The sequence below is a fragment of the Magnolia sinica genome, chromosome 7 (assembly GCF_029962835.1).
Source record: "Magnolia sinica isolate HGM2019 chromosome 7, MsV1, whole genome shotgun sequence".
Taxonomy (NCBI): Eukaryota; Viridiplantae; Streptophyta; class Magnoliopsida; order Magnoliales; family Magnoliaceae; genus Magnolia; species Magnolia sinica.
Window position 1 is genome coordinate 65,774,421 of NC_080579.1, and position 26,606 is coordinate 65,801,026.

A 26,606-nucleotide genomic window follows, 5' to 3' on the forward strand; every position below is an offset into this window, starting at 1 on the left:
GGCTAAGAGGTGAAGCTTGTAGTGGGATGGGAGACTCTACTTTATGTCTTTAATTTAGTTTTAATTTACGAACTGAATTTGATAATGGTTTGATTATCAGTAATGTTTTTAGTTTTTAATGGTCTGTTGTGACTGAAATTGCAATGGGTCTGCGATAGCTTTGAGCATGTCCCTTTCCTTTTATGTTTATGATGTCAGGAAGCCCTATTGTTCACCATCGTCTCCTGGGCATGGTAGGATGACGGTACCCTTCCTAACCTTCATAGCATGTTGATTGGTTGGTAATTAGTTTAATTCTGTTGTTTGCTTTGTCTCCTGGGCATGGTAGGATGACGGTACCCTTCCTAACCTTCATAGCATGTTGATTGGTTGGTAATTAGTTTAATTCTGTTGTTTGCTTTGTCTCCTGGGCATGGTTTGGTGATGAAATCCATTCTAATTCATATACCTTTCATCTCTTTAAAATTATATCAGAGGAAGTTCAGTTTAATTTCCATAATTCTTGAAGCAGGCATAAGATCTCCTTGATCTCTACAAGTGGATCCTCTGAATCCCTAGTTTCTTATCTCTGATTTCTTTTAACTTTTACATAATTATTTCACAATTATTCCCTAAATTCCATTCGATTTAGATTTCATCTTAGGCTAGTTCTATTTTTACCTAGTTTCAGGTAACGTACAAGTATTAGTCTCTTGGAATTCGACCTTGGTCTCACCGAGTTTATTACTACATCACAACCCTGCACTTGGGGAGTGAACAAGTTTTTGGTGCCGTTGCCGAGGGCTGATGGTTACGTTTTCTGAAATTAACTAGTTTTAGGATTAGTTTAAGATTAGGATTTCTCTAATTTTAGGTTATATTATTTTCTGTTGATTTCTAAAAACTAACCTGTTTTCATATTTTGTAGGTTTCTGAGATAGTTTCTAAATTGGTAATTTCCTTCTTAAATTCTTCCTTTCTATTTCTAGATTAGGATTTGTTTCCCTTTTTAGCAAATTTCTAATTCTAATTCTTTTAGAATCCTAACCTTATTTCCTATTTTATTTCTAGAATTTTCCTATATATGGACTTTCTATTTTGAGACTAACCTTACTGTTTTATAGGCTTTTAAGATAGAAACTTCTAATTTGGTAAGATCGTTCTAATTTCTACTTTCTATTTTTCATATCTCTTTTATTAACTTACTTTCTAGTTTAAGACTTTCCTAATTTGTTTTCTAGGAATTTCTTCTTTTTCTTTAGAAATTAGTTTACTTCTAATTAGGAATTTTATAATCTTAGACTTTCTATTTTTAGAAACTAACTTGTTTTGTTTGTTTTGCAGGTTTTTAACTTAGGGACTCCAATTTGGTAACTTCTCTCCAACCCTCTCTTTCTTTTTAGATTCTTAATTCCTTTCTTAGGACTATGTTTAAAATTCAAATCAAGGGTTGCGAGTGTTTCATGCCCAAGTGGGCCCGTGATACCACTCGACGTCTCTTGACTGAAAGAGGATTAGTTGAGGGGCTGACTGTCCATCGCAGGACTAAACACTGCTCGAATTCCCCTGAGTTAATTGAGGTTATGGCTGCAAATCAACCTCACACACTACCCCAACCTAGGGTTGAGGAAGTACATGATGAGAATGAGGTCCATCAAGCACCCCAAACTCGTACTTTACGAGATTATTTACAACCGGCGGGGGTGAGTACGCCCTCATGCATGATTTTTCCTGAGAAAACAGGACATATGGACATCAAGCCAGGGGTTATCCAACTCCTTCCTAAGTTCCATGGGCTTGAATCTGAAGAACCGTATCTACATCTGAAAGAGTTCGACGAGATTATAGCCACCTTATACTTTCCTAATGTATCTGAGGATACAATTAGGCTGAAACTCTTCTCATTTTCCTTGAAAGAGAAGGCCAAGACGTGGTTACATTCACTGCGTCCTAGATCCATTGACACATGGAATGACATCCAGAGGGAATTCATAAAGAAAATTTTCCCACATCATAAAACGATTACCCTCAGAAAAGCAATCATGAACTCTGCCCAAAAGGAAGATGAAACATTCTTCCAATGTTGGGAAAGATTCAAGGATTTGGTCAGTTCGTGCCCACAACACGGCTTTGAAACGTGGCGCGTTACAAATTTTTTCTACAATGGACTGACTTCTTCCATGAGCCAAATGGTCGAGACAATGTGTAATAGAGAATTCATTAATAAAAATGTTGACGAGGTATGGGATTACCTCGATAGTCTTGCTGAAAAAACACAATCATGGGACTATTACCCAAAGTCAAACACCGCGTCTAAACCGATTTAATCTAAGGAGAAAGGTGGATTGTATCTTTTGAAAGAAGAGGATGATCTCAAGTATAAAGTGACTATGCTCATAAGAAAATTTGAGGCCATGGAAGGAAAGAAGGATAAGGTTAATGAAAGTATTTGTGGCATCTGTGATTGCAACATTCATACAACTGAAAATTGTCCTACAATACCTGCTTTTCGAGAGGTGGTGAATGAACAATCCAATGCCGTAAATAACTATCAAAGACCTTTCAATGGATCGACCTCTAATACGTATAATCCTGGTTGGAGAAATCATCCAAATTTTAGTTGGAGGAATGGAAAAACTACTACCCCTCAAGGTTTCTTTAATCAAACTTCACAACAACAACAAGAGAGACCTAAAGAGGATCCAGTTAAAAAACATATTCGAGAACAAGAGCTACTTAATCAGAATTCGGCACAAGTGCTTCATGATATCCATACGGCATTAGGAACGCTTGCGTCATCTATTCAAAGGATAGAGTCACAATTAACAAGTGGAGGAAAGGGGATGCTTCCTCCTCAACCTCTCCCCAATCCCAAACCGCAATATGAAATAAGTGACCCTAGCTCTTCAAATCAAATGGAGCACGCTAAATCCATCACCACTCTTAGGAGTGAGAAAATCATTGATAAAATCTTTCCGGTTAGGCCCGAAAAGCCTCAAGAACCAGAAGAGGACAACAATGATGGATCTAGTGATGCCCCACAAAAATTAGAACCGGAACTTCTAGAAAAGGCAGTTGCTCCATTTCCCCAACGGTTGGTCGTACCAAAACCTCTCTTTAACTCGCAGGAATTCTAGAAGTGTTGAAACAAGTAAAAGTCAGCATTCCTCTACTTGATGTCGTAAAACAGATACCTTCATATGCCAAATTCCTGAAAGACCTATGCACAACCAAAAGCCAGCAGAGTATTCAAAAGAAAATTTTATTGACCGAGAAAGTGAGTGCCATCCTGAAGCAAGACGTGCCGCAGAAATTCAAAGATCCCGGTAGCCCAACCATATCATGTGTAATCGGGAACTATTGAATTGATCACATACATCTTGACTTAGGAGCAAGCGTTAATTTGATTCCTTACTCGGTATACAAACAGTTAGGATTGGGTGAATTAAAACCCACCCTAACCACACTACAACTTGCTGATCGCACTGTTCGTGTACCAAGAGGGATAATCAAGGATGTGTTGGTCTAGGTCGATAGATTTTACTACCCTGTAGATTTTATCATCCTGGATACCGAACCCATTAATAACATGAGCACTCAGATTCCCGTCATTCTTGGTCGCCCATTCCTAGCCACTTCAAATGCGATTATCAATTGTAGGAATAGTGTCATGACTATGTCTTTTGGAAATTTGACATTAGAGTCAAACATCTTTTTCAATAACGGCAACAATTCAGAGGATGATGATGATTTTCATGACATTAACATAATTGATTCTTTCGTGGAAGATAGAACGCCTCTTGCCTTATCCTCTAATCCTCTAGAGACGTGACTGGCCCACTCCCATGATTTGGATGATGACATGATTAGGGAGATGTGTGCCATGCTTGATACTGCGCCGGTACTTGAAGTTAACCGGTGGAGGCCACAATTTGAAGAGTTGCCCCAAATCGATGTAGTGCCTCTACCGTCAAACCTCAAGCCACCAAAGCTTGACCTAAAACCTTTGCCTTCTGATTTGAAATATGTCTATTTAGGTCAAGATGAGACATACCCGATGGTGATCTCTGCCCACCTAGAGAAAGAGCAGGAGAGTATGCTCATAAGTACTCTCCTTGAGCATAAGGGAGCTCTTGGATGGATGATAGCGGATCTTAAGGGAATCGACCCATCGATTTGTACTCACCGCATATATCTTGAGGATAATGCGAAAATCGCTCGGCAATCACAACGTAGACTAAATTCAAACATGAAAGAAGTGGTTAAGGCCGAGGTTCTTAAACTATTGGATGTGGGTATTATATACCCCATATCCGATAGTTAATGGGTGAGTCCAACTCAGGTGGTTCCTAAGAAGTTCGGGATCACCATCGTAGCCAATGCCAATAGTAAACTTGTGCCGACCAGAGTTACTACTTGGTGGAGAATGTGCATTGACTACAGGAAGCTGAATACCGTCACAAGAAAGGACCACTTTCCTTTGCCCTTCATCGATCAAATCTTGGAAAGGCTAGCTGGTCATTCCTACTATTGCTTCCTTGACGGGTATTCAGGATACAATCAGATCGAAATCACCCTTGAGGACCAGGAAAAGACTACATTTACATGTCCCTATGACACCTTTGCTTACAGAAGGATGCCATTCGGGTTATGTAATGCCCCTGCCACCTTTCAGCGATGCATGATAAGTATCTTTTCTGATATGGTGGGAAAATATCTAAAGGTCTTTATGGACGATTTCTCTATTTTCAGTTCATCTTTCAGCAAATGCTTAGAGAGGCTTAAATGTGTACTGAGAAGATGTGAAGAAAAGAATTTGGTACTTAATTGGGAGAAGTGTTATTTCATGGTTCAGAAGGGAATTGTCCTTGGACATATCATCTCGTCTAAGGGAATCGAGGTAGATAAGGCAAAAATCGATCTTATCTCTAGCCTACCTCCACCTAAGAACATCAGAGATGTGCGATCCTTCTTAGGACACGCAGGGTTTTACAGACGATTCATAAAGGACTTTAGTCTCCTCTCTCGTCCCTTATGTAATCTTTTACAAAAGGATACACCATACGAGTGGACTGAGCAATGCCAGGAAGCTTTCACCAAGCTTAAGGGCATGTTAACCACTGCACCTATCATGCAGCCACCCGATTGGAGCCTTCCTTTTGAGCTTATGTGCGATGCTTCTGATTATGCTCTTGGAGCGGTTCTAGGCCAGAGAAAAGATAAGAGGCCCTATGTCATTCATTACGCAAGTAGAACTTTAAATTCTGCCCAAGTGAACTACTCGACTACGAAAAAGGAACTCCTAGCCGTAGTGTTCGCTTTGGATAAATTTAGGTCATACCTGATTGGATCCAAGATCATTATCTACACAGATCATACGACACTTAAGTATCTTCTTTCTAAGAATGATTCTAAGCCCCGTTTGATACGATGGATCCTTCTACTCCAAGAATTTGATTTGAAAATTAAAGATAAAAAAGGGAGTAGAGAACGTAGTGGCCGATCATCTGTCTCGCTTTAATACCTCTGATTCCCCTGAGGCGACTGGTGTTTTACTTAAACCAACACGATTTAAATGATATTTAAACTCGCAAGTATACGAATCAGATGCAGATACGGTACGTATTACGAGATCGTTCCCACGAGGACTGATCGTCACAATTCAAATCTATGATTCTCCTTAACTAATCCAACAAATAATGGAATGAATTACTAAGCACAATTTTATGAAAAACAATTAATTAAGAACAGGGAAGAAAATTCAATCAGAGAGAGAGCACTAGGACTTTCGAATCCACCCCTAATTATCCTAACCTTGTTTTGTCTGTTGATTCACCTTGATCTAGATTGATACCACTTATACAGAGAAAGCACAATCTGTGTCCTTAATCGGGCATACAAACTGTCTAATTCCTTTAAGCAATGCCATGAATGACATATCCCATATCCTTGGTCGGGTACATGGAATGTACATTCATTAAAGCACCCTGTTTCTTCCTCTATAGGAAACTTGTTCTTGATCAGACACAAGTACCTATAATAAGCATCCAAACAACATCCATATATATACTTTAATCAAGTTCATAGATGGAGAAGTATAGAATTTAAACCCATAAAGCCCACTTAAAGAAAGAAACAAATTAATTGAAATTCAAAGTAAATCAACCAATACAAGAGCTAATCAAATTAGGGGCTTCATCTCAGCCCTAGCTGAGAGATTAGTGACCCATAAAATCCATAAAAAAATATTAAATAAAATTCATAAAAGAAACGTCAAACCAAACAATCTCTTTCTCTCTTCTTTCTTCTCTTTCTTCTCTTTCTTCTCTCCCTTGCTCCAGATCTGGAATCCCCTGGTTCTGAATGCCTTTCCCACGTCCAAAACTCCCCTTTTATAGCTGTTGGATGGCTGGGGTCGGTGGCAGAGTCGTAGAAGGACTCGGAGTACAAATTTTTACAGCTGTGATCGGTGGGCCCCACAGAGGTATTTTATGGAAAATCCACCCCGTCCATTGGATTCAGAACGAAATTTCAGTCAAGCATGGGTGGTTTTGAAGGTCCATTAGTGCGGCCCAGAGAAGAAAATACAAAAAGATCAGTTTTGAACGTCCCGGGGCAGTCTACTTTTGGCCTCTGCACCGCACACGTGTGTACGCATGGGCGAGGAATATCAACATAGTTTTGAAGCTCTCGACGCCCTCTACACGATGGACGGATCAGATCTTCCATCTGATCGAAGATGGTGGGCCACAACCGCCCGGAAGTCAGTTTTTTCGCGGACGTGCGTAAGCCTTCGCACGTCCGGCGCTGCGATGCTCGGTGGGCCCCACATAAGCGTTTTCGGGGAAATCCACCCCGTCCATTGGATAGAGGACGAGATTTCGTTCAAAGATGGATGGTTTTGAACTTGCGTGGACGCGGCCCAAAGAAGGAATCATGCTGTTTTCATTCTGGACGTCATGGGGCAGCTTGCTTGTGTCCTCTGTACCGAACACGTGTGCACGTATGGGAGTGGAATATCAGCATGGTTTTGTAGTTCTCGAACCCATCTACACGATGGACGGCTCGGATCGGCCGTACAGGTGACGTACGGGGCCCACAGCGGTCCATAAAAATGGATTTTCCGTCCGTTACACGCGCCAGAAACGGGAGTTTCTATTTTTGAAAGGATGAAGTCGGGTCAGCGCTGCTGACAGACTTATGCTCGTTCGGTGCACATGCAGTGCACATGTGCACCATGCACATGTCACCCAAGGTGGGGTCCACTGTGATACTTTTGAGAAATCTGCACCGTCCATCCTTTTTCTCATATTATTTCCACCGTCAGGACCAAAATTGATGTATATCCAGATATCCAGCGGGCCCCACTTAATGAATTAAGCGGCTGATCTGGCCGTTAGACCACTTTCCGAGATTTTCAATGGCTGAAATTTAATATGTACGGTTCATTTATGGTCCCCATCACGTGTATGAAGTTTCGAGTTGATCGGATGGCGGGAAACATGTGATCTTGCATTCTGGACCCTTTTCGAGCCCCTTTGCCTTGCTTTCCTCAATCCCAGGCGTGTAAAATCTTCACTATTGGTTTTCTGGAGTCCATCCCGTGCTCTGGTAATTTTGGAGCGCCAAATCCATGTTCTTAACATCATCTTTCAATACACCTGATTTCATCCTGTAATAAAAAAACACGATTAAAATATGGCATTCAACCTTATCATGTACGTAAATTTAGGCAATTACTAGGGTCTGATATGCAATATTTGACCCTGATCACAACCCCCAACCAGCATTTTGCTAGTCCCGAGCAAAACATGCGAAAAATAATTTCAGAAATACTTGACAATTCTTGTGAACCCGAGTGACTTGTGAACAGATAGCTGAGATGTGAAAATTCTAAGATTCATGAATGGTAAGTAGAATTTTCTTCTGAAATCAAGCTTACAGTAAACTTCATAATCAAGTTCAACATATTAATCCATTAATTAGAACATTCCTAAACACTGAGTTCCACAGGTGTATAGTATAATCTCAGCTTACAATCATTAAGAGTTCCAATAATCAATTTCATGCTAAAATTGGTAATTAACAACAGAAATCTTGACAACCAATACTAGCATTTTAAATTAACCCTTCAGCCCAAAAAATTTTATTTTTTATTTTTTATTTTTTTTTTAATTTTCTTTATGAACAGTACGCCAAGGAAGGGAATCAAATCCTCACCTACAGGGAGCAAACCTATGGTGAAAACTCGTCGCCTCATTTTTTATAAGTCAACTATGGAGAATCAAATCTACACCTATAGGAGCAAACCTATGGTGAAGATTATGTGACTTAGCCTTTTAATTCTTCTTTTTTACCAAGTTAATCATTCAGTTATCGAACCAAAACTTAATGTGCAAGCGAGATGTGATTTGTGAAATCATGACTCAATCAATGGTTACAACTTCTAATCATGGATTAACAATTCAAAATTGACTGCGAAATCAAGCAGATGGCCGAATCCAAGAGTCATTAGTTACCAACATCATGTATCTTATAATGTTAAAATCACAACTATCCTTCAAAATCACTTTGAATTCAATAGAAATTCCAGAAAAAATTTTAAAATTTTCACAAATTTTGCTCAAGACCAAGAAAATACTGATTAGGTAACCTAATCTCCCACCCCCAACCTAAAATCTACATTGTCCTCAATGTAAAAGAAATAATCATGCGATGCACATGGGACAACAAATAATAAAAGAGGAATGAGGGAAAGATAGTACCTGGACGGAGAATCAAGAGGCTTCCCAAAATTATCAATGTAAGAGCAAGTTAGGGCAAGAGAGAAATTAATAGAAGCGAAAATAACAAAAAGAAAAAGAAAAGAAGATCCTACCTATACCACTTTCGCAGGTGCTCTCGATTGCATTTAGCGCATGCAACAAGCCTTTAAACCCCTAGGTTACCCCTAGTGGACGAGTTGTAGTCTCGTGAGGGTTTGCAGTAATGTTACCCACAAACATTGAAGTAACGAACTAGGAAAAAGCATAAAATAAAAGACTGGTTTGCCTCCCATGAGCGCTAAGTTTAACGTCTTCAGCCAGACAAGAACGGACCATGAATGAAATAATCTTTATAACCAGGGTCCGCCAAAGAAATTACCTCAACACTTTCATTAACCGATCCCAGACAAGTGATGTGAGTTCCCATGAACTGTGCTATCTGAAATAAGGCAACTGACACTGTCGTCAAATAATTTAAGGACTTCTGCTCGAACGACTTCTTCTATGTTAGGATCACGCTTCCTTTGCATGTTATGCGATATTACCACAACATGATCCATCCATACAGTGGGGCATACTCCCTGGATTTTTTCTATCTTCCGTTCAATTGCTGCCTTATATGCTCTAAGAACATTAAGCAGCCTGCTCGCCTTTGTCTTCTCAGAGTTACAAACTGTGCTGTCAGGAAGAGTCTCAGAGGGATGAAGAGGTTCCACTTTCGCTCTCCATTTTTCAGTCTCCAATATAGGAGTAGAGTCGAGCAATGCATTGACTTCATGGATGAGACTATCAATGTCAAAATCCATGCCCGATTGTGCTAAGCAGGTCTCAAGAGGATCTTCAAAAGATGTACGGAAGGAGTCCTGCACAAGGCTCTCGATCATGTCCACTTCAAATATGTCATCCAAATCTGAGGATTGTTGTCCTGCATTAAAAATATTGAGTTTAATATTCATGTTACCAAAGGACAATTTCATAACTCCATTCCGCAATTGATAATAGCATTAGATGTGGCCAAAAATGGACGACCCAAAATGACTGGAATCTAACTATGAAGATTCTGGACAGGCTGAGTATCTATAACTATGAAATCCACTGGAATAAAATTTATCAACCTGGATTAACACATCTTCAATAACACCCCGGGGCACCTTGATAAATCTATCGGCTAGTTGTAATGTTACCTTAGTCGGTTTCAACTCACCAAGTCCTAGCTGCTCATAAACCGAATATGGTAACAAATTGACACTCGCCCCTAAATCAAGTAATGCCTTCCCGATCTTATGATCTCCTATGCCGCAAGAAATGGTGGGAGCTCCTGGATCCCTAAATTTAGGAGGGGTGTTATGTTGAATCATGGAGCTGAGCTGCTCTGCAAGGAAGACTTTCTTATGAACATTCTGCTTACGCTTTTGAGTGCATAAATCCTTAAGAAACTTAGCGTAAGCTGGGACTTGCTTGATAGCGTCAAGCAATGGGATGTTGACTTACACTTTTTGAAACACATCCAAGATTTCATCAAAGTTATTTCTTTTCTTTATTGGTGCCAGACGTTGAGGAAAGGGTGCTTTGGGCACATAAGGTGGCACATTAGTGGCTCTTGGAGAGTCGAGAGCTTTTGGACTTTGGATGCATTGGTATGGCTCTGTGCTTCACTTTCTTTTGTTTTAGAATTTGATTCATCCCCAGGCATCTCTATTCCATTATCAATCTGCTTGCCTGACCTAAGGGTAGTGATCGATTTGGCTTTGTTTATGATATTGCCCTTGGTTGGAATTAGAGCCAATCTCATCTTGTCCCTTTGGATTAGCCTCGGGTTGGCAGGGAACTTGCCCTTCTCTCTCTCACTCAATGTGGCGGCTAGTTGACCCATTTGTGCTTCAACTTGGCAATGGATTGTGCATTTGCATGTAAGCTTTCCTGGTGGCCAATAAGGTTTGTTGGGTGTCTTTTTGGAATTGGAGAGAACTCCGCATGAAAAGATGGAGTGTATCCTCAAGAGATGGTTTCCTTGATTGTGGAGGCACTTGTTGATATTGTGGAAATTGTTGAGGTTGTTGACTGCCAACTTGGGGGTAAGGTTGCATTGGAGGATTTTCGGATGGTCCTCCTTGTTGTGGTCCTTTTGCCCAAGAAAAATTTGGATGTCTAGCCCACCCTGGGTTGTATGTGTTCGAGTAAGGATCATTCCCAGATTTGTGAAAAGTGTTCATAGCATGAACTTGTTCTGAGAGAAGTTCTGGGAATGCTGCACCAGATGGACAAGAATGCATAGGATGGGCAGGGCTAGAACATGTGGCATATGCCTCGACTTGAGCTGTTTGTGGTGGTCCATTATTTAATACCAGAGCATCAACTTTCTTTGTCAGGTTATCAAGCTTGGCGCTCAGCTCTGGCATGACTCCTATCTCATATATACCACCTCTCTTTTGTGGTTGGGGACTTCTGTCACCTCTATTTGAATAATCCCATTGCTGGGAATTTTCGCACAAGGTTTCAAAGAAGTTTCACGCTTCGACATCACTTTTGGTCATGAATGACCCTCCACTGGTGGCATCAACCATGCGACGGTTCTGTGGTGTCAGACCATCATAGAAGTATTGAACTTGTTGCCACTTCTCAAAACCATGGTGAGGACATTTAAGAAGCAAGTCCTTCCATCTTTCCCAACATTCATGAAAGTGCTCGCCCTCTTTTTGTGTGAAGTTAGTAATTTCTCTACGGAGGGCATTGGTTTTGTGAACGGGGAAGAACTTGTTTAAGAACTTCTTAGACAGTTGGTCCCATGTAGTGATAGATCCAACTTCTAGAGAATTCAACCATGCTTTCGCCTTATCCTTCAAAGAAAAGGAAACAGGCGTAGGCGGATCGAATCGTCTGAGAAGTTTTGGAACTTAAAGGTGGAGCAAATGTTTAAGAATTCTTTCACATGATGATATGGGTCCTCCTTGTCCAATCCATAAAAGGATGGCAACAATTGTATGACTCCAGGTTTAAGTTCAAAGTGTGCTGCCGTAGTGGTTGGCAATACTATGCATGAAGGCGCATTAAATTGGACAGGAGCTGAATAATCTTTGAGAGCTTTAACTTCAGTCTCATTCGCCATTTCAACAGGATTATTTCTCAACCTTTCACGAATTGTTCTTTCAATCTCAGGATCAAACGGTGCTAGTTCTAAATTCAGAGATCTACGTCCTAGCATAAACTATGTTATTGCAATGTAAGAAAGAAAACTAAACTAAGAAGCAACCTAAGAGAAATAAAACTAGACCTAGAAACTATGAGATTCTAAAACAAGTTAAAACTATGTAATTAAGAATGGGAAGAAAGAACCCGGAAAAGGAGATGATTGATGTCTGAAGAATAGAGAGCTCCTCCTTTTGAAGTCAATGTTATTTAGCAGCTTCCTTCCTTAATTTCTGTAAACAAAAAGAAAACAAAAATAAATTAAATTTACTAAAATAATGCTAGAAAAAAAATCCTAAGCAACGGTTAATTTCTAAAAAAGAAAGTTTGTAATCTTAGAAATAAAAGCTAAGTTAGTTTCTAAAAAGGGAAAATTTCTAAAAAATAGGAAATTAGAAAATAAGAGAGAAACTTTCTAAAAATAATAAAACCTAAACTAGAAAATAGAAAGTTACTTGAAAGAAGAATCAGAATCTAGAATTAGAAAATAGGAAATTTCTAAAAATAAAAAAAATAAAAAATAAAAAATAAAATAGCCTAGAAATAGAAACTTTCTAAAAAAAAAATAAAACCTTAATTCCAAAAATAGAAATTAGAAGAATATAGAAAATTTGGAAAGAGATTACCAAATTAGTAGTTTATGTCAGGTCCCTACAAAACAGGAAATAGGTTAGTTTCAAAAAAATTTAACCTAGACTTAGTAAAAAACCTAAGACTATGAATTATGATAAGAGAGAATCCTAAATCCAATTGGAACAAAACAGTCCCCGGCAACGGCGCCAAAAACTTGGTGTTTTACTTAAACCAACACGATTTAAATGATATTTAAACTCGCAAGTATACGAATCAGATGCAGATACGGTACGTATTACGAGATCGTTCCCACGAGGACTGGTCGTCACAATTCAAATCTATGATTCTCCTTAACTAATCCAACAAATAATGGAATGAATTACTAAGCACAATTTTATGAAAAACAATTAATTAAGAACAGGAAAGAAAATTCAATCAGAGAGAGAGCACTAGGACTTTCAAATCCACCCCTAATTATCCTAACCTTGTTTTGTCTGTTGATTCACCTTGATCTAGATTGATACCACTTATACAGAGAAAGCACAATCTGTGTCCTTAATCGGGCATACAAACTGTCTAATTCCTTTAAGCAATGCCATGAATGACATATCCCATATCCTTGGTCGGGTACATGGAATGTACATTCATTAAAGCACCCTGTTTCTTCCTCTATAGGAAACTTGTTCTTGATCAGACACAAGTACCTATAATAAGCATCCAAAAAAATATCCATATATATACTTTAATCAAGTTCATAGATGGAGAAGTATAGAATTTAAACCCATAAAGCCCACTTAGAGAAAGAAACAAATTAATTGAAATTCAAAGTAAATCAACCAATACAAGAGCTGATCAAATTAAGGGCTTCATCTCAGCCCTAGCTGAGAGATTAGTGACCCATAAAATCCATAAAAAATATTAAATAAAATTCATAAAAAAACATCAAACCAAACAATCTCTCTCTCTCTTCTTTCTTCTCTTTCTTCTCTCCCTTGCTCCAGATCTGGAATCCCCTGGTTCTGAATGCCTTTCCCACGTCCAAAACTCCCCTTTTATAGGTATAGTGGTGAGTATTCCCGCCTGTCACGCGGGTGACCCGGGTTCGTTCCCCGGCAACGGCGCCAAAAACTTGTTCACTCCCCAAGTGCAGGGGATTCGTAACGAAATTTCAGTCAAGCATGGGTGGTTTTGAAGGTCCATTAGTGCGGCCCGAGAAGAAAATACAAAAAGATCAATTTTGCGTCCCGGGGCAGTCTACTTTTGGCCTCTGCACCGCACACGTGTGTACGCATGGGCGAGGAATATCAACATAGTTTTGAAGCTCTCGACGCCCTCTACACGATGGACGGATCAGATCTTCCATCTGATCGAAGATGGTGGGCCACAACCGCCCGGAAGTCAGTTTTTTCGCGGACGTGCGTAAGCCTTCGCACGTCCGGCGCTGCGATGCTCGGTGGGCCCCACATAAGCGTTTTCGGGGAAATCCACCCCGTCCATTGGATAGAGGACGAGATTTCGTTCAAAGATGGATGGTTTTGAACTTGCGTGGACGCGGCCCAAAGAAGGAATCATGCTGTTTTCATTCTGGACGTCATGGGGCAGCTTGCTTGTGTCCTCTGTACCGAACACGTGTGCACGTATGGGAGTGGAATATCAGCATGGTTTTGTAGTTCTCGAACCCATCTACACGATGGACGGCTCGGATCGGCCGTACGGGTGACGTACGGGGCCCACAGCGGTCCGTAAAAACGGATTTTCCGTCCGTTACACGCGCCAGAAACGGGAGTTTCTGTTTTTGAAAGGATGAAGTCGGGTCAGCGCTGCTGACCGACTTATGCTCGTTCGGTGCACATGCAGGGCACATGTGCACCATGCACATGTCACCCAAGGTGGGGTCCACTGTGATACTTTTGAGAAATCTGCACCATCCATCCTTTTTCTCATATTATTTCCACCGTCAGGACCAAAATTGATGTATATCCAGATATCCAGCGGGCCCCACTTAATGAATTAAGCGGCTGATCTGGCCGTTAGACCACTTTCCGAGATTTTCAATGGCTGAAATTTAATATGTACGGTTCATTTATGGTCCCCATCACGTGTATGAAGTTTCGAGTTGATCGGATGGCGGGAAACATGTGATCTTGCATTCTGGACCCTTTTCGAGCCCCTTTGCCTTGCTTTCCTCAATCCCAGGCGTGTAAAATCTTCACTATTGGTTTTCTGGAGTCCATCCCGTGCTCTGGTAATTTTGGAGCGCCAAATCCATGTTCTTAACATCATCTTTCAGTACACACTCCTGATTTCATCCTGTAATAAAAAAACACGATTAAAATATGGCATTCAACCTTATCATGTACGTAAATTTAGGCAATTACTAGGGTCTGATATGCAATATTTGACCCTGATCACAACCCCCAACCAGCATTTTGCTAGTCCCGAGCAAAACATGCGAAAAATAATTTCAGAAATACTTGACAATTCTTGTGAACCCGAGTGACTTGTGAACAGATAGCTGAGATGTGAAAATTCTAAGATTCATGAATGGTAAGTAGAATTTTCTTCTGAAATCAAGCTTACAGTAAACTTCATAATCAAGTTCAACATATTAATCCATTAATTAGAACATTCCTAAACACTGAGTTCCACAGGTGTATAGTATAATCTCAGCTTACAATCATTAAGAGTTCCAATAATCAATTTCATGCTAAAATTGGTAATTAACAACAGAAATCTTGACAACCAATACTAGCATTTTAAATTAACCCTTCAGCCCAAAAAATTTTATTTTTTATTTTTTATTTTTTTTTTAATTTTCTTTATGAACAGTACGCCAAGGAAGGGAATCAAATCCTCACCTACAGGGAGCAAACCTATGGTGAAAACTCGTCGCCTCATTTTTTATAAGTCAACTATGGAGAATCAAATCTACACCTATAGGGAGCAAACCTATGGTGAAGATTATGTGACTTAGCCTTTTAATTCTTCTTTTTACCAAGTTAATCATTCAGTTATCAAACCAAAACTTAATGTGCAAGCGAGATGTGATTTGTGAAATCATGACTCAATCAATGGTTACAACTTCTAATCATGGATTAACAATTCAAAATTGACTGCGAAATCAAGCAGATGGCCGAATCCAAGAGTCATTAGTTACTAACATCATGTATCTTATAATGTTAAAATCACAACTATCCTTCAAAATCACTTTGAATTCAATAGAAATTCCAGAAAAAATTTTAAAATTTTCACAAATTTTGCTCAAGACCAAGAAAATACTGATTAGGTAACCTAATCTCCCACCCCCAACCTAAAATCTACATTGTCCTCAATGTAAAAGAAATAATCATGCGATGCACATGGGACAACAAATAATAAAAGAGGAATGAGGGAAAGATAGTACCTGGACGGAGAATCAAGAGGCTTCCCAAAATTATCAATGTAAGAGCAAGTTAGGGCAAGAGAGAAATTAACAGAAGCAAAAATAACAAAAAGAAAAAGAAAAGAAGATCCTACCTATACCACTTTCGCAGGTGCTCTCGATTGCATTTAGCGCATGCAACAAGCCTTTAAACCCCTAGGTTACCCCTAGTGGACGAGTTGTAGTCTCGTGAGGGTTTGCAGTAATGTTACCCACAAACATTGAAGTAACGAACTAGGAAAAAGCATAAAATAAAAGACTGGGTTGCCTCCCATGAGCGCTAAGTTTAACGTCTTCAGCCAGACAAGAACGGACCATGAATGAAATAATCTTTATAACCAGGGTCCGCCAAAGAAATTACCTCAACACTTTCATTAACCAATCCCAGACAAGTGATGTGAGTTCCCATGAACTGTGCTATCTGAAATAAGGCAACTGACACTGTCGTCAAATAATTTAAGGACTTCTGCTCGAACGACTTCTTCTATGTTAGGATCACGCTTCCTTTGCATGTTATGCGATATTACCACAACATGATCCATCCATACAGTGGGGCATACTCCCTGGATTTTTTCTATCTTCCGTTCAATTGCTGCCTTATATGCTCTAAGAACATTAAGCAGCCTGCTCGCCTTTGTCTTCTCAGAGTTACAAACTGTGCTGTCAGGAAGAGTCTCAGAGGGATGAAGAGGTTCCACTTTCGCTCTCCATTTTTCAGTCTCCAATATAGGAGTAGAGTCGAGCAATGCATTGACTTCATGGATGGGACTATCAATGTCAAAATCCATGCCCGATTGTGCTAAGCAGGTCTCAAGAGGATCTTCAAAAGATGTACGGAAGGAGTCCTGCACAAGGCTCTCGATCATGTCCACTTCAAATATGTCATCCAAATCTAAGGATTGTTGTCCTGCATTAAAAATATTGAGTTTAATATTCATGTTACCAAAGGACAATTTCATAACTCCATTCCTGCAATTGATAATAGCATTAGATGTGGCCAAAAATGGACGACCCAAAATGACTGGGATCTGACTATGAAGATTCTGGACAGGCTGAGTATCTATAACTATGAAATCCACTGGAAAATAAAATTTATCAACCTGGATTAACACATCTTCAATAATACCCCGGGGCACCTTGACAGATCTATCGGCTAGTTGTAATGTTACCTTAGTCGGTTTCAACTCACCAAGTCCTAGCTGCTCATAAACCGAATATGGTAACAAATTGACACTCGCCCCTAAATCAAGTAATGCCTTCCCGATCTTATGATCTCCTATGCCGCAAGAAATGGTGGGAGCTCCTGGATCCCTAAATTTAGGAGGGGTGTTATGTTGAATCATGGAGCTGAGCTGCTCTGCAAGGAAGACTTTCTTATGAACATTCTGCTTACGCTTTTGAGTGCATAAATCCTTAAGAAACTTAGCGTAAGCTGGGACTTGCTTGATAGCGTCAAGCAATGGGATGTTGACTTACACTTTTTGAAACACATCCAAGATTTCATCAAAGTTATTTCTTTTCTTTATTGGTGCCAGACGTTGAGGAAAGGGTGCTTTGGGCACATAAGGTGGCACATTAGTGGCTCTTGGAGAGTCAGAGAGCTTTTGGACTTTGGATGCATTGGTATGGCTCTCTGCTTCATCTTGATCTTCTGTTTTAGAATTTGATTCATCCCCAGGCATCTCTATTCTGTTATCAATCTGCTTGCCTGACCTAAGGGTAGTGATCGATTTGGCCTGTTTATGATATTGCCCTTGGTTGGAATTAGAGCCAATCTCATACTGTCCCTTTGGATTAGCCTCAGGTTGGCCAGGGAACTTGCCCTTCTCTCTCTCACTCAATGTGGCAGCTAGTTGACCCATTTGTGCTTCCAGCTTGGCAATGGATTGTGCATTTGCATGTAAGCTTTGCTGGTTGGCCAGTAAGGTTTGTTGGGTGTCTTTTTGGAATTGGAGAGAACTCTGCATGAAAAGATGGAGTGTATCCTCAAGAGATGGTTTCCTTGATTGTGGAGGCACTTGTTGATATTGTGGAAATTGTTGAGGTTGTTGACTGCCAACTTGGGAGTAAGGTTGCATAGGAGGATTTCCAGATGGTCCTCCTTGTTGTGGTCCTTTTGCCCAAGAAAAATTTGGATGTCTAGCCCACCCTGGGTTGTATGTGTTCGAGTAAGGATCATTCCCAGATTTGTGAAAAGTGTTCATAGCATGAACTTGTTCTGAGAGAAGTTCTGGGAATGCTGCACCAGATGGACAAGAATGCATAGGATGGGCAGGGCTAGAACATGTGGCATATGCCTCGACTTGAGCTGTTTGTGGTGGTCCATTATTTAATACCAGAGCATCAACTTTCTTTGTCAGGTTATCAAGCTTGGCGCTCAGCTCTGGCATGACTCCTATCTCATATATACCACCTCTCTTTTGTGGTTGGGGACTTCTGTCACCTCTATTTGAATAATCCCATTGCTGGGAATTTTCGCACAAGGTTTCAAAGAAGTTTCACGCTTCGACATCACTTTTGGTCATGAATGACCCTCCACTGGTGGCATCAACCATGCGACGGTTCTGTGGTGTCAGACCGTCATAGAAGTATTGAACTTGTTGCCACTTCTCAAAACCATGGTGAGGACATTTAAGAAGCAAGTCCTTCCATCTTTCCCAACATTCATGAAAGTGCTCGCCCTCTTTTTGTGTGAAGTTAGTAATTTCTCTACGGAGGGCATTGGTTTTGTGAACGGGGAAGAACTTGTTTAAGAACTTCTTAGACAGTTGGTCCCATGTAGTGATAGATCCAACTTCTAGAGAATTCAACCATGCTTTCGCCTTATCCTTCAAAGAAAAAGGAAACAGGCGTAGGCGGATCGAATCGTCTGAGAAGTTTTGGAACTTAAAGGTGGAGCAAATGTTTAAGAATTCTTTCACATGATGATATGGGTCCTCCTTGTCCAATCCATAAAAGGATGGCAACAATTGTATGACTCTAGGTTTAAGTTCAAAGTGTGCTGCCGTAGTGGTTGGCAACACTATGCATGAAGGCGCATTAAATTGGACAGGAGCTGAATAATCTTTGAGAGCTTTAACTTCAGTCTCATTCGCCATTTCAACAGGATTATTTCTCAACCTTTCACGAATTGTTCTTTCAATCTCAGGATCAAACGGTGCTAGTTCTAAATTCAGAGATCTACGTCCTAGCATAAACTATGTTATTGCAATGTAAGAAAGAAAACTAAACTAAGAAGCAACCTAAGAGAAATAAAACTAGACCTAGAAACTATGAGATTCTAAAACAAGTTAAAACTATGTAATTAAGAATGGGAAGAAAGAACCCGGAAAAGGAGATGATTGATGTCTGAAGAATAGAGAGCTCCTCCTTTTGAAGTCAATGTTATTTAGCAGCTTCCTTCCTTAATTTCTGTAAACAAAAAGAAAACAAAAATAAATTAAATTTACTAAAATAATGCTAGAAAAAAAATCCTAAGCAACGGTTAATTTCTAAAAAAGAAAGTTTGTAATCTTAGAAATAAAAGCTAAGTTAGTTTCTAAAAAGGGAAAATTTCTAAAAAATAGGAAATTAGAAAATAAGAGAGAAACTTTCTAAAAATAATAAAACCTAAACTAGAAAATAGAAAGTTACTTGAAAGAAGAATCAGAATCTAGAATTAGAAAATAGAAAATTTCTAAAAATAAAAAAAATAAAAAATAAAATAGCCTAGAAATAGAAACTTTTTAAAAAAAAAAATAAAAAAAATAAAAAAATAAAACCTTAATTCTAAAAATAGAAATTAGAAAAAAAATAGAAAATTTGGAAAGAGATTACCAAATTAGTAGTTTATGTCAGGTCCCTACAAAACAGGAAATAGGTTAGTTTCAAAAAAATTTAACCTAGACTTAGTAAAAAACCTAAGACTATGAATTATGATAAGAGAGAATCCTAAATCCAATTGGAACAAAACAGTCCCCGGCAACGGCGCCAAAAACTTGGTGTTTTACTTAAACCAACACGATTTAAATGATATTTAAACTCACAAGTATACGAATCAGATGCAGATACGGTACGTATTACGAGATCGTTCCCACGAGGACTGGTCGTCACAATTCAAATCTATGATTCTCCTTAACTAATCCAACAAATAATGGAATGAATTACTAAGCACAATTTTATGAAAAACAATTAATTAAGAACAGGAAAGAAAATTCAATCAGAGAGAGAGCACTAGGACTTTCAAATCCACCCCTAATTATCCTAACCTTGTTTTGTCTGTTGATTCACCTTGATCTAGATTGATACCACTTATACAGAGAAAGCACAATCTGTGTCCTTAATCGGGCATACAAACTGTCTAATTCCTTTAAGCAATGCCATGAATGACATATCCCATATCCTTGGTCGGGTACATGGAATGTACATTCATTAAAGCACCCTGTTTCTTCCTCTATAGGAAACTTGTTCTTGATCAGACACAAGTACCTATAATAAGCATCCAAACAACATCCATATATATACTTTAATCAAGTTCATAGATGGAGAAGTATAGAATTTAAACCCATAAAGCCCACTTAAAGAAAGAAACAAATTAATTAAAATTCAAAGTAAATCAACCAATACAAGAGCTAATCAAATTAGGGGCTTCATCTCAGCCCTAGCTGAGAGATTAGTGACCCATAAAATCCATAAAAAAATATTAAATAAAATTCATAAAAGAAACGTCAAACCAAACAATCTCTTTCTCTCTTCTTTCTTCTCTTTCTTCTCTTTCTTCTCTCCCTTGCTCCAGATCTGGAACCCCTAGTTCTGAATGCATTTCCCACGTCCAAAACTCCCCTTTTATAGGTATAGTGGTGGGGATCGGTGGGCGAGTCGTAGAAGGACTCGGAGTACAAATTTTTACAGTGTGATCGGTGGGCCCCACAGAGGTATTTTATGGAAAATCCACCCCGTCCATTGGATTCAGAACGAAATTTCAGTCAAGCATGGGTGGTTTTGAAGGTCCATTAGTGCGGCCCAGAGAAGAAAATACAAAAAGATCAGTTTTAAACGTCCCGGGGCAGTCTACTTTTGGCCTCTGCACCGCACACGTGTGTACGCATGGGCGAGGAATATCAACATAGTTTTGAAGCTCTCGACGCCCTCTACACGATGGACGGATCAGATCTTCCATCTGATCGAAGATGGTGGGCCACAACCGCCCGGAAGTCAGTTTTTTCGCGGACGTGCGTAAGCCTTCGCACGTCCGGCGCTGCGATGCTCGGTGGGCCCCACATAAGCGTTTTCGGGGAAATCCACCCCGTCCATTGGATAGAGGACGAGATTTCGTTCAAAGATGGATGGTTTTGAACTTGCGTGGACGCGGCCCAAAGAAGGAATTATGCTGTTTTCATTCTGGACGTCATGGGGCAGCTTGCTTGTGTCCTCTGTACCGAACACGTGTGCACGTATGGGAGTGGAATATAGCATGGTTTTGTAGTTCTCGAACCCATCTACACGATGGACGGCTCGGATCGGCCGTACGGGTGACGTACGGGGCCCACAGCGGTCCGTAAAAACGGACTTTCCGTCCGTTACACGCGCCAGAAACGGGAGTTTCTGTTTTTGAAAGGATGAAGTCGGGTCAGCGCTGCTGACCGACTTATGCTCGTTCGGTGCACATGCAGTGCACATGTGCACCATGCACATGTCACCCAAGGTGGGGTCCACTGTGATACTTTTGAGAAATCTGCACCATCCATCCTTTTTCTCATATTATTTCCACCGTCAGGACCAAAATTGATGTATATCCAGATATCCAGCGGGCCCCACTTAATGAATTAAGGGGCTGATCTGGCCGTTAGACCACTTTCCGAGATTTTCAATGGCTGAAATTTAATATGTACGGTTCATTTATGGTCCCCATCACGTGTATGAAGTTTCGAGTTGATCGGATGGCGGGAAACATGTGATCTTGCATTCTGGACCCTTTTCGAGCCCCTTTGCCTTGCTTTCCTCAATCCCAGGCGTGTAAAATCTTCACTATTGGTTTTCTGGAGTCCATCCCGTGCTCTGGTAATTTTGGAGCGCCAAATCCATGTTCTTAACATCATCTTTCAGTACACACTCCTGATTTCATCCTGTAATAAAAAAACACGATTAAAATATGGCATTAAACCTTATCATGTACGTAAATTTAGGCAATTACTAGGGTCTGATATGCAATATTTGACCCTGATCAGCGACCCATATCAATGACATGTTCCTTGATGAACAACTGTTCATAGTCTCCCATTCGCCTTGGTTCGCTGATGTTGCTAATTATCTTACCACAGGTTCCATACTGATGCATTGGACTGCATAAGATAAGAAGAAATTCTTTAACAAAGTGCGCAACTTTTTCTGGGACGATCCATATTTATTCAAATATTGCCCAGACCAAATTCTAAGGAGATGTGTGCCAGGTGACGAGTGTCAGAGTGTTATCTCCTTCTGTCATTCACAGGCATGTGGTGGTCACTTTTCTGCTAAAAAGACCACGGCCAAGATTTTTACAGTGTGGCTTTTATTGGCTCACCATGTTCAGGGACACTCATGAGTTTTGCAAGGCTTGTGAGCGTTGTCAAAAATTGGGAGCATTGTCCCGTCGAAATATGATGCCTTTGAATCCCATCCTTATCATAGAAGCATTTGACTGATGGGGCATCGATTTCATGGGACTATTCCCTCAATCAATTGAAAATTTGTATATTTTGCTCGCCATAGATTATGTCACTAAATGGGTTGAAGCAATTCTGTACCGAAATAATGACCATTCACGGTCATTAAATTCTTAAAAGAGAATATCCTTTCGCGGTTCGGAACACCTCGAGCCATCATTAGTGATGGGGGCTCACACTTTTATAATAGACCATTCGAGAGCTTAATGAAGAAATACGATATCTCTCATAAGGTGAGCACCCCATACCATCCACAGACAAGTGGACAAGCTGAGATTTTCAATAGGGAGATCAAACATATCCTAGAGAAAACGGTTAACCCTAATCGTAAGGATTGGTCAATCCGATTGATCGATGCCTTATGGGCATACCGTACTGCTTTTAAAACCCCTATTGGAACGTCTCCCTTTAGACTTGTCTATGGGAAAACTTGTCACTTGCCTGTGAAGTTGGAACATAAAGCGTACTGGGCAATCAAAAATCTGAATTTCAATCTGGACAACGTTGGCTCGCTACGTAAACTTCAATTAAATGAACTTGAAGAAATCCGGAACGATGCGTACGAGAACTCGAGAATTTACAAGGACAGGATGAAGGCATTTCATAATTAACATATTCTACGGAAATCATTCACGCCAGGTCAAAAAGTCCTTTTGTATGACTCTCGACTTCATCTCTTTCCGAGTAAGCTTCGATCACGTTGGACCGGCCCTTACATTGTTGTTACTGCTTATCCGCATGAGGCCGTTGAGATAAGAGATCCCGACAATGGCAAAGAGTTTAAAGTAAATGGACATCGATTAAAACCATTTGTTGAGAAATTTGATTCAGAGGACATGTCCATACCTCTGACTGTTCCTATTTACTAGGATTGATCTCCTAGTCTGATGGAGGTATAGGTAGGTTTATCACTTTCATAAGACTAGGGTAATTTGCTTTATTTGTCTGGCTAAAGACGGTAAACTTAGCGCTCCTGGGAGGCAACCCAGCCTTTTATTTTATTTTATTTTAGTTAGTTAGTTCAAATGTTTGTGGGTAACATTGCTGCAAACCCTCACGAGACTACAACTCGTCCACTAGGGGCAACCTAGGGGTTTAAAGGCTTGTTGCATATGCTAAATGCAATCGAGAGCACCTGTGAAAGTGGTACAGGTAGGATTTTATTCTTATTGGTTTTTCTCTTGTGTTGACCTGCTCTTACCTAGATATCTTTGGAAAGTATCTCTCTTGATTCATTATCCAGGTACTATCTTCCCATCACTTTACTTTCGTTGTCCCATGTGCATTGCATGCTTATTTCTTTTACATTGAGGACAATGTTGATTTTAGGCTGGGGGTGGGAGATTAGATAACCTAATCAGTGTTTTCTTGGTCTTGAGCAAAAATTTGTGAAATTTTATTAATTTTTCTGGAGTTTTTTGTGAATTCGAAGTGATTTTGACGATCATCTTTGACTTAGAATTACAAGATATGTGATGTTGGTAATTTATGACTCTTAGATTCTGTTATCTATTGATTTCACAGTCAAGTTTGAATTGTTAATACAGAATTAGAAGTTGTTAACATTGATTGAGTCATAATTCCACAAAACACATCTCGCTTGCACATTAAGGGTTCAGTTCGATATTAAAGGATTAACTTGGTGATCACTAAGCTTGAAAGGAACCAACCTGAGAAATTGAAAGGATTGGGCGAATGGTCTACACCATAGGTTTGCTCCCTATAGGTGTAGATTTGATTCCCCTCCTTGGTGCTCCTTTTAATAGAAAAATCAAAGGCTAAAAGAAAGAAAAAGAATGATCTATGAGGCACATTTTAGTTTAGGTTTTGGGTGTCCTGAATGCTCTGATGGTTACCAATGATATCATGAAATAATGAATTGAATCTTAATGTTGATAAGTCGAGACTAGACTATATACTCAGGGATCCTAATGTTTAGAATTTTTTCTAATTGATGGATTACTACTTTAAGTTGAATGTGAAATTACTGTGGGCTTGAGTTCAGGAGAAAATAATGCCTAAAATTCATGAATCTTAGATTTCTTGCATCTGAATCTCTTTTCAAAATATCACTCGAGTACATAGAAATTATCCTGTATTTTTTAACTTATCTTTCGCATACTTTGCTCGGGACTAGCAAAATGTTGGTTGGGGGTTATGTTGAGGGTTAAATATTACATATCAGACCCAATTATTGCTTGGATTTACAAGCATGATACTGTTCAATGGCCCGATTTAATCGTGTTTGTGATGCAGAGTGTATTTGCTAGCATGGACTGAAAAAGGGTGCTTAAACCATGGATTTAATGCTCTGATGACACCAAAGGCAAGGGACGGACTCCAGGGGACCAAGATCGATGGAATTACACACCAGAGATCCGAGAAAATCGGGAAACTGAAGCTCAAGTGGCCCGAAAATCATTCAGAATGCAAGATCACGGGGTTCCCACCATCCATTCGGCTCGAAACTTTATACATGGCCTGAAGACCATAAATTAACCGTACATGTAAAATTTCAATCGTTCGATCCCTGTGAAAGTGACCCAATGGATAGATCAGCCCACAAAACAGTGATTTGGGACCCACTTGCTGTCCAGATACGCTTCAACTTAGGTCCCCACGGTTAAAATGAGATGGGGAACAAGATGGATGGTGTGGATTTCTCATATACATCAAGGAGGGCCCCACTTTACATGATGCATGTGCATAGCACACATGCACTGGACGTGCACCGATCGGGCAGCCCAGTCAAAACCAGGCTGACCCGATTCGTCTCCTGCACCAAGACAGCGAACGGACGCTGTCCGTCCGTTTTGTGTAGTGGGGCCCACCCAGTTCACATTTCATCAATCCTAACCGTTCATTCGTCCTGGGAGGTGGCCACGAAACTCTCCAAGGTGGAATTTTGGCCCCATGAAAGTGTTCGCACATTCCCAACCGTTAAAAGCAGAATGATTGGCGGAGTAGAAGATCTTGTGGGCTACACCGATTTCACTCCAAAAACACTCACTCCCGGATGGTTTTTTTTGTCCTGAAACCAATGGACGGAGTGGATTTTCCATTTGGATTCAATAAGTGGACCAACGCAAGTAACAGAGTCGACGTGTGTCGACTCTGTTTCGCAACAAAGCCTTGCGATTCGGTTTTGTGGGCCACAACTGTGCATCAAGGGCTTGATCCAAACCATCCAATTGCTTTGTAGAGTGGCAAAGACTCTCTCCAAGCTCGTCTTTCAGCCCAATGCACGTGTAAAGGCATGGAATATTGTAAAACATAGAATGGAGGGCAGAAGCTTTACCGAAAGATAAATCAAATGGGCCACACCAAACCCAATCCAAAACCATCCATATCTGAATGGTTTTTCGTACCGCATCCAATGGACGGACTAGATCTCACCGCTGATGCAAACCATGGGCCCACCGATCTTCGCAGTGTAAGGACCGTGCGCAGGCTCTGTGTCCACAAAAACCGGCCGCAGTGGGCCATTGTGCGATCAAGGAGATGATCGGATCGATGATCCGATCCGACTAGAAGATGCAGAGGGGGGTCCTGATCCTATTCATGAAGTCAAACTAGAAATCTGGAGCCGTCAGCCATCACATTTCCAAGCCGACGCCAGTCAGTTTCCAAAGATTCTGCGACCTGCGTAACTGGCTGCGTAAAAGCCACATATGAACATCACCGACTCCAACCAGGCCTCTCCAATGCCCCCAGCAAGTTATAAAAGGGAAGAAAAGAGAGAGTTAAGGGGATTTAATCTGGAGAGCTTGGGGACTGGACGTGAAGCACAGAGGAGAGAGAGACAGAGAGTAGAGTTGTTCTCTTTTATTTTTTTTCTTCTTTTGTTTATTTCATTTTATTTAAGAGATTAGCCTAATTATGTTTATAGGCTAAACCTCTTACCTAGGGCTAAGAGGTGAAGCCTGTAGTGAGATGAGAGACTCTACTTTATGTCTTTAATTTAGTTTTAATTTACGAACTGAATTTGATAATGGTTTG

At 40.2% G+C, this 26,606-nt stretch overlaps 1 protein-coding gene and 3 non-coding genes across 4 annotated transcripts in view; 3 read left to right on the forward strand and 1 right to left on the reverse strand.

The window, feature by feature from the left end:
- The window catches only part of LOC131251396 (glutathione S-transferase U7-like), a 46,504-nt gene that overhangs the window by 18,787 nt on the left and 1,111 nt on the right, over positions 1-26,606 (forward strand). The window lies entirely within an intron of this gene.
- On the reverse strand, positions 2,004-2,110 carry LOC131252323 (small nucleolar RNA R71). The gene has a single exon (XR_009174351.1). It is a non-coding gene; the product is annotated as a small nucleolar RNA R71 (small nucleolar RNA).
- On the forward strand, positions 11,367-11,473 carry LOC131252228 (small nucleolar RNA R71). The gene has a single exon (XR_009174262.1). It is a non-coding gene; the product is annotated as a small nucleolar RNA R71 (small nucleolar RNA).
- On the forward strand, positions 18,538-18,644 carry LOC131252229 (small nucleolar RNA R71). The gene has a single exon (XR_009174264.1). It is a non-coding gene; the product is annotated as a small nucleolar RNA R71 (small nucleolar RNA).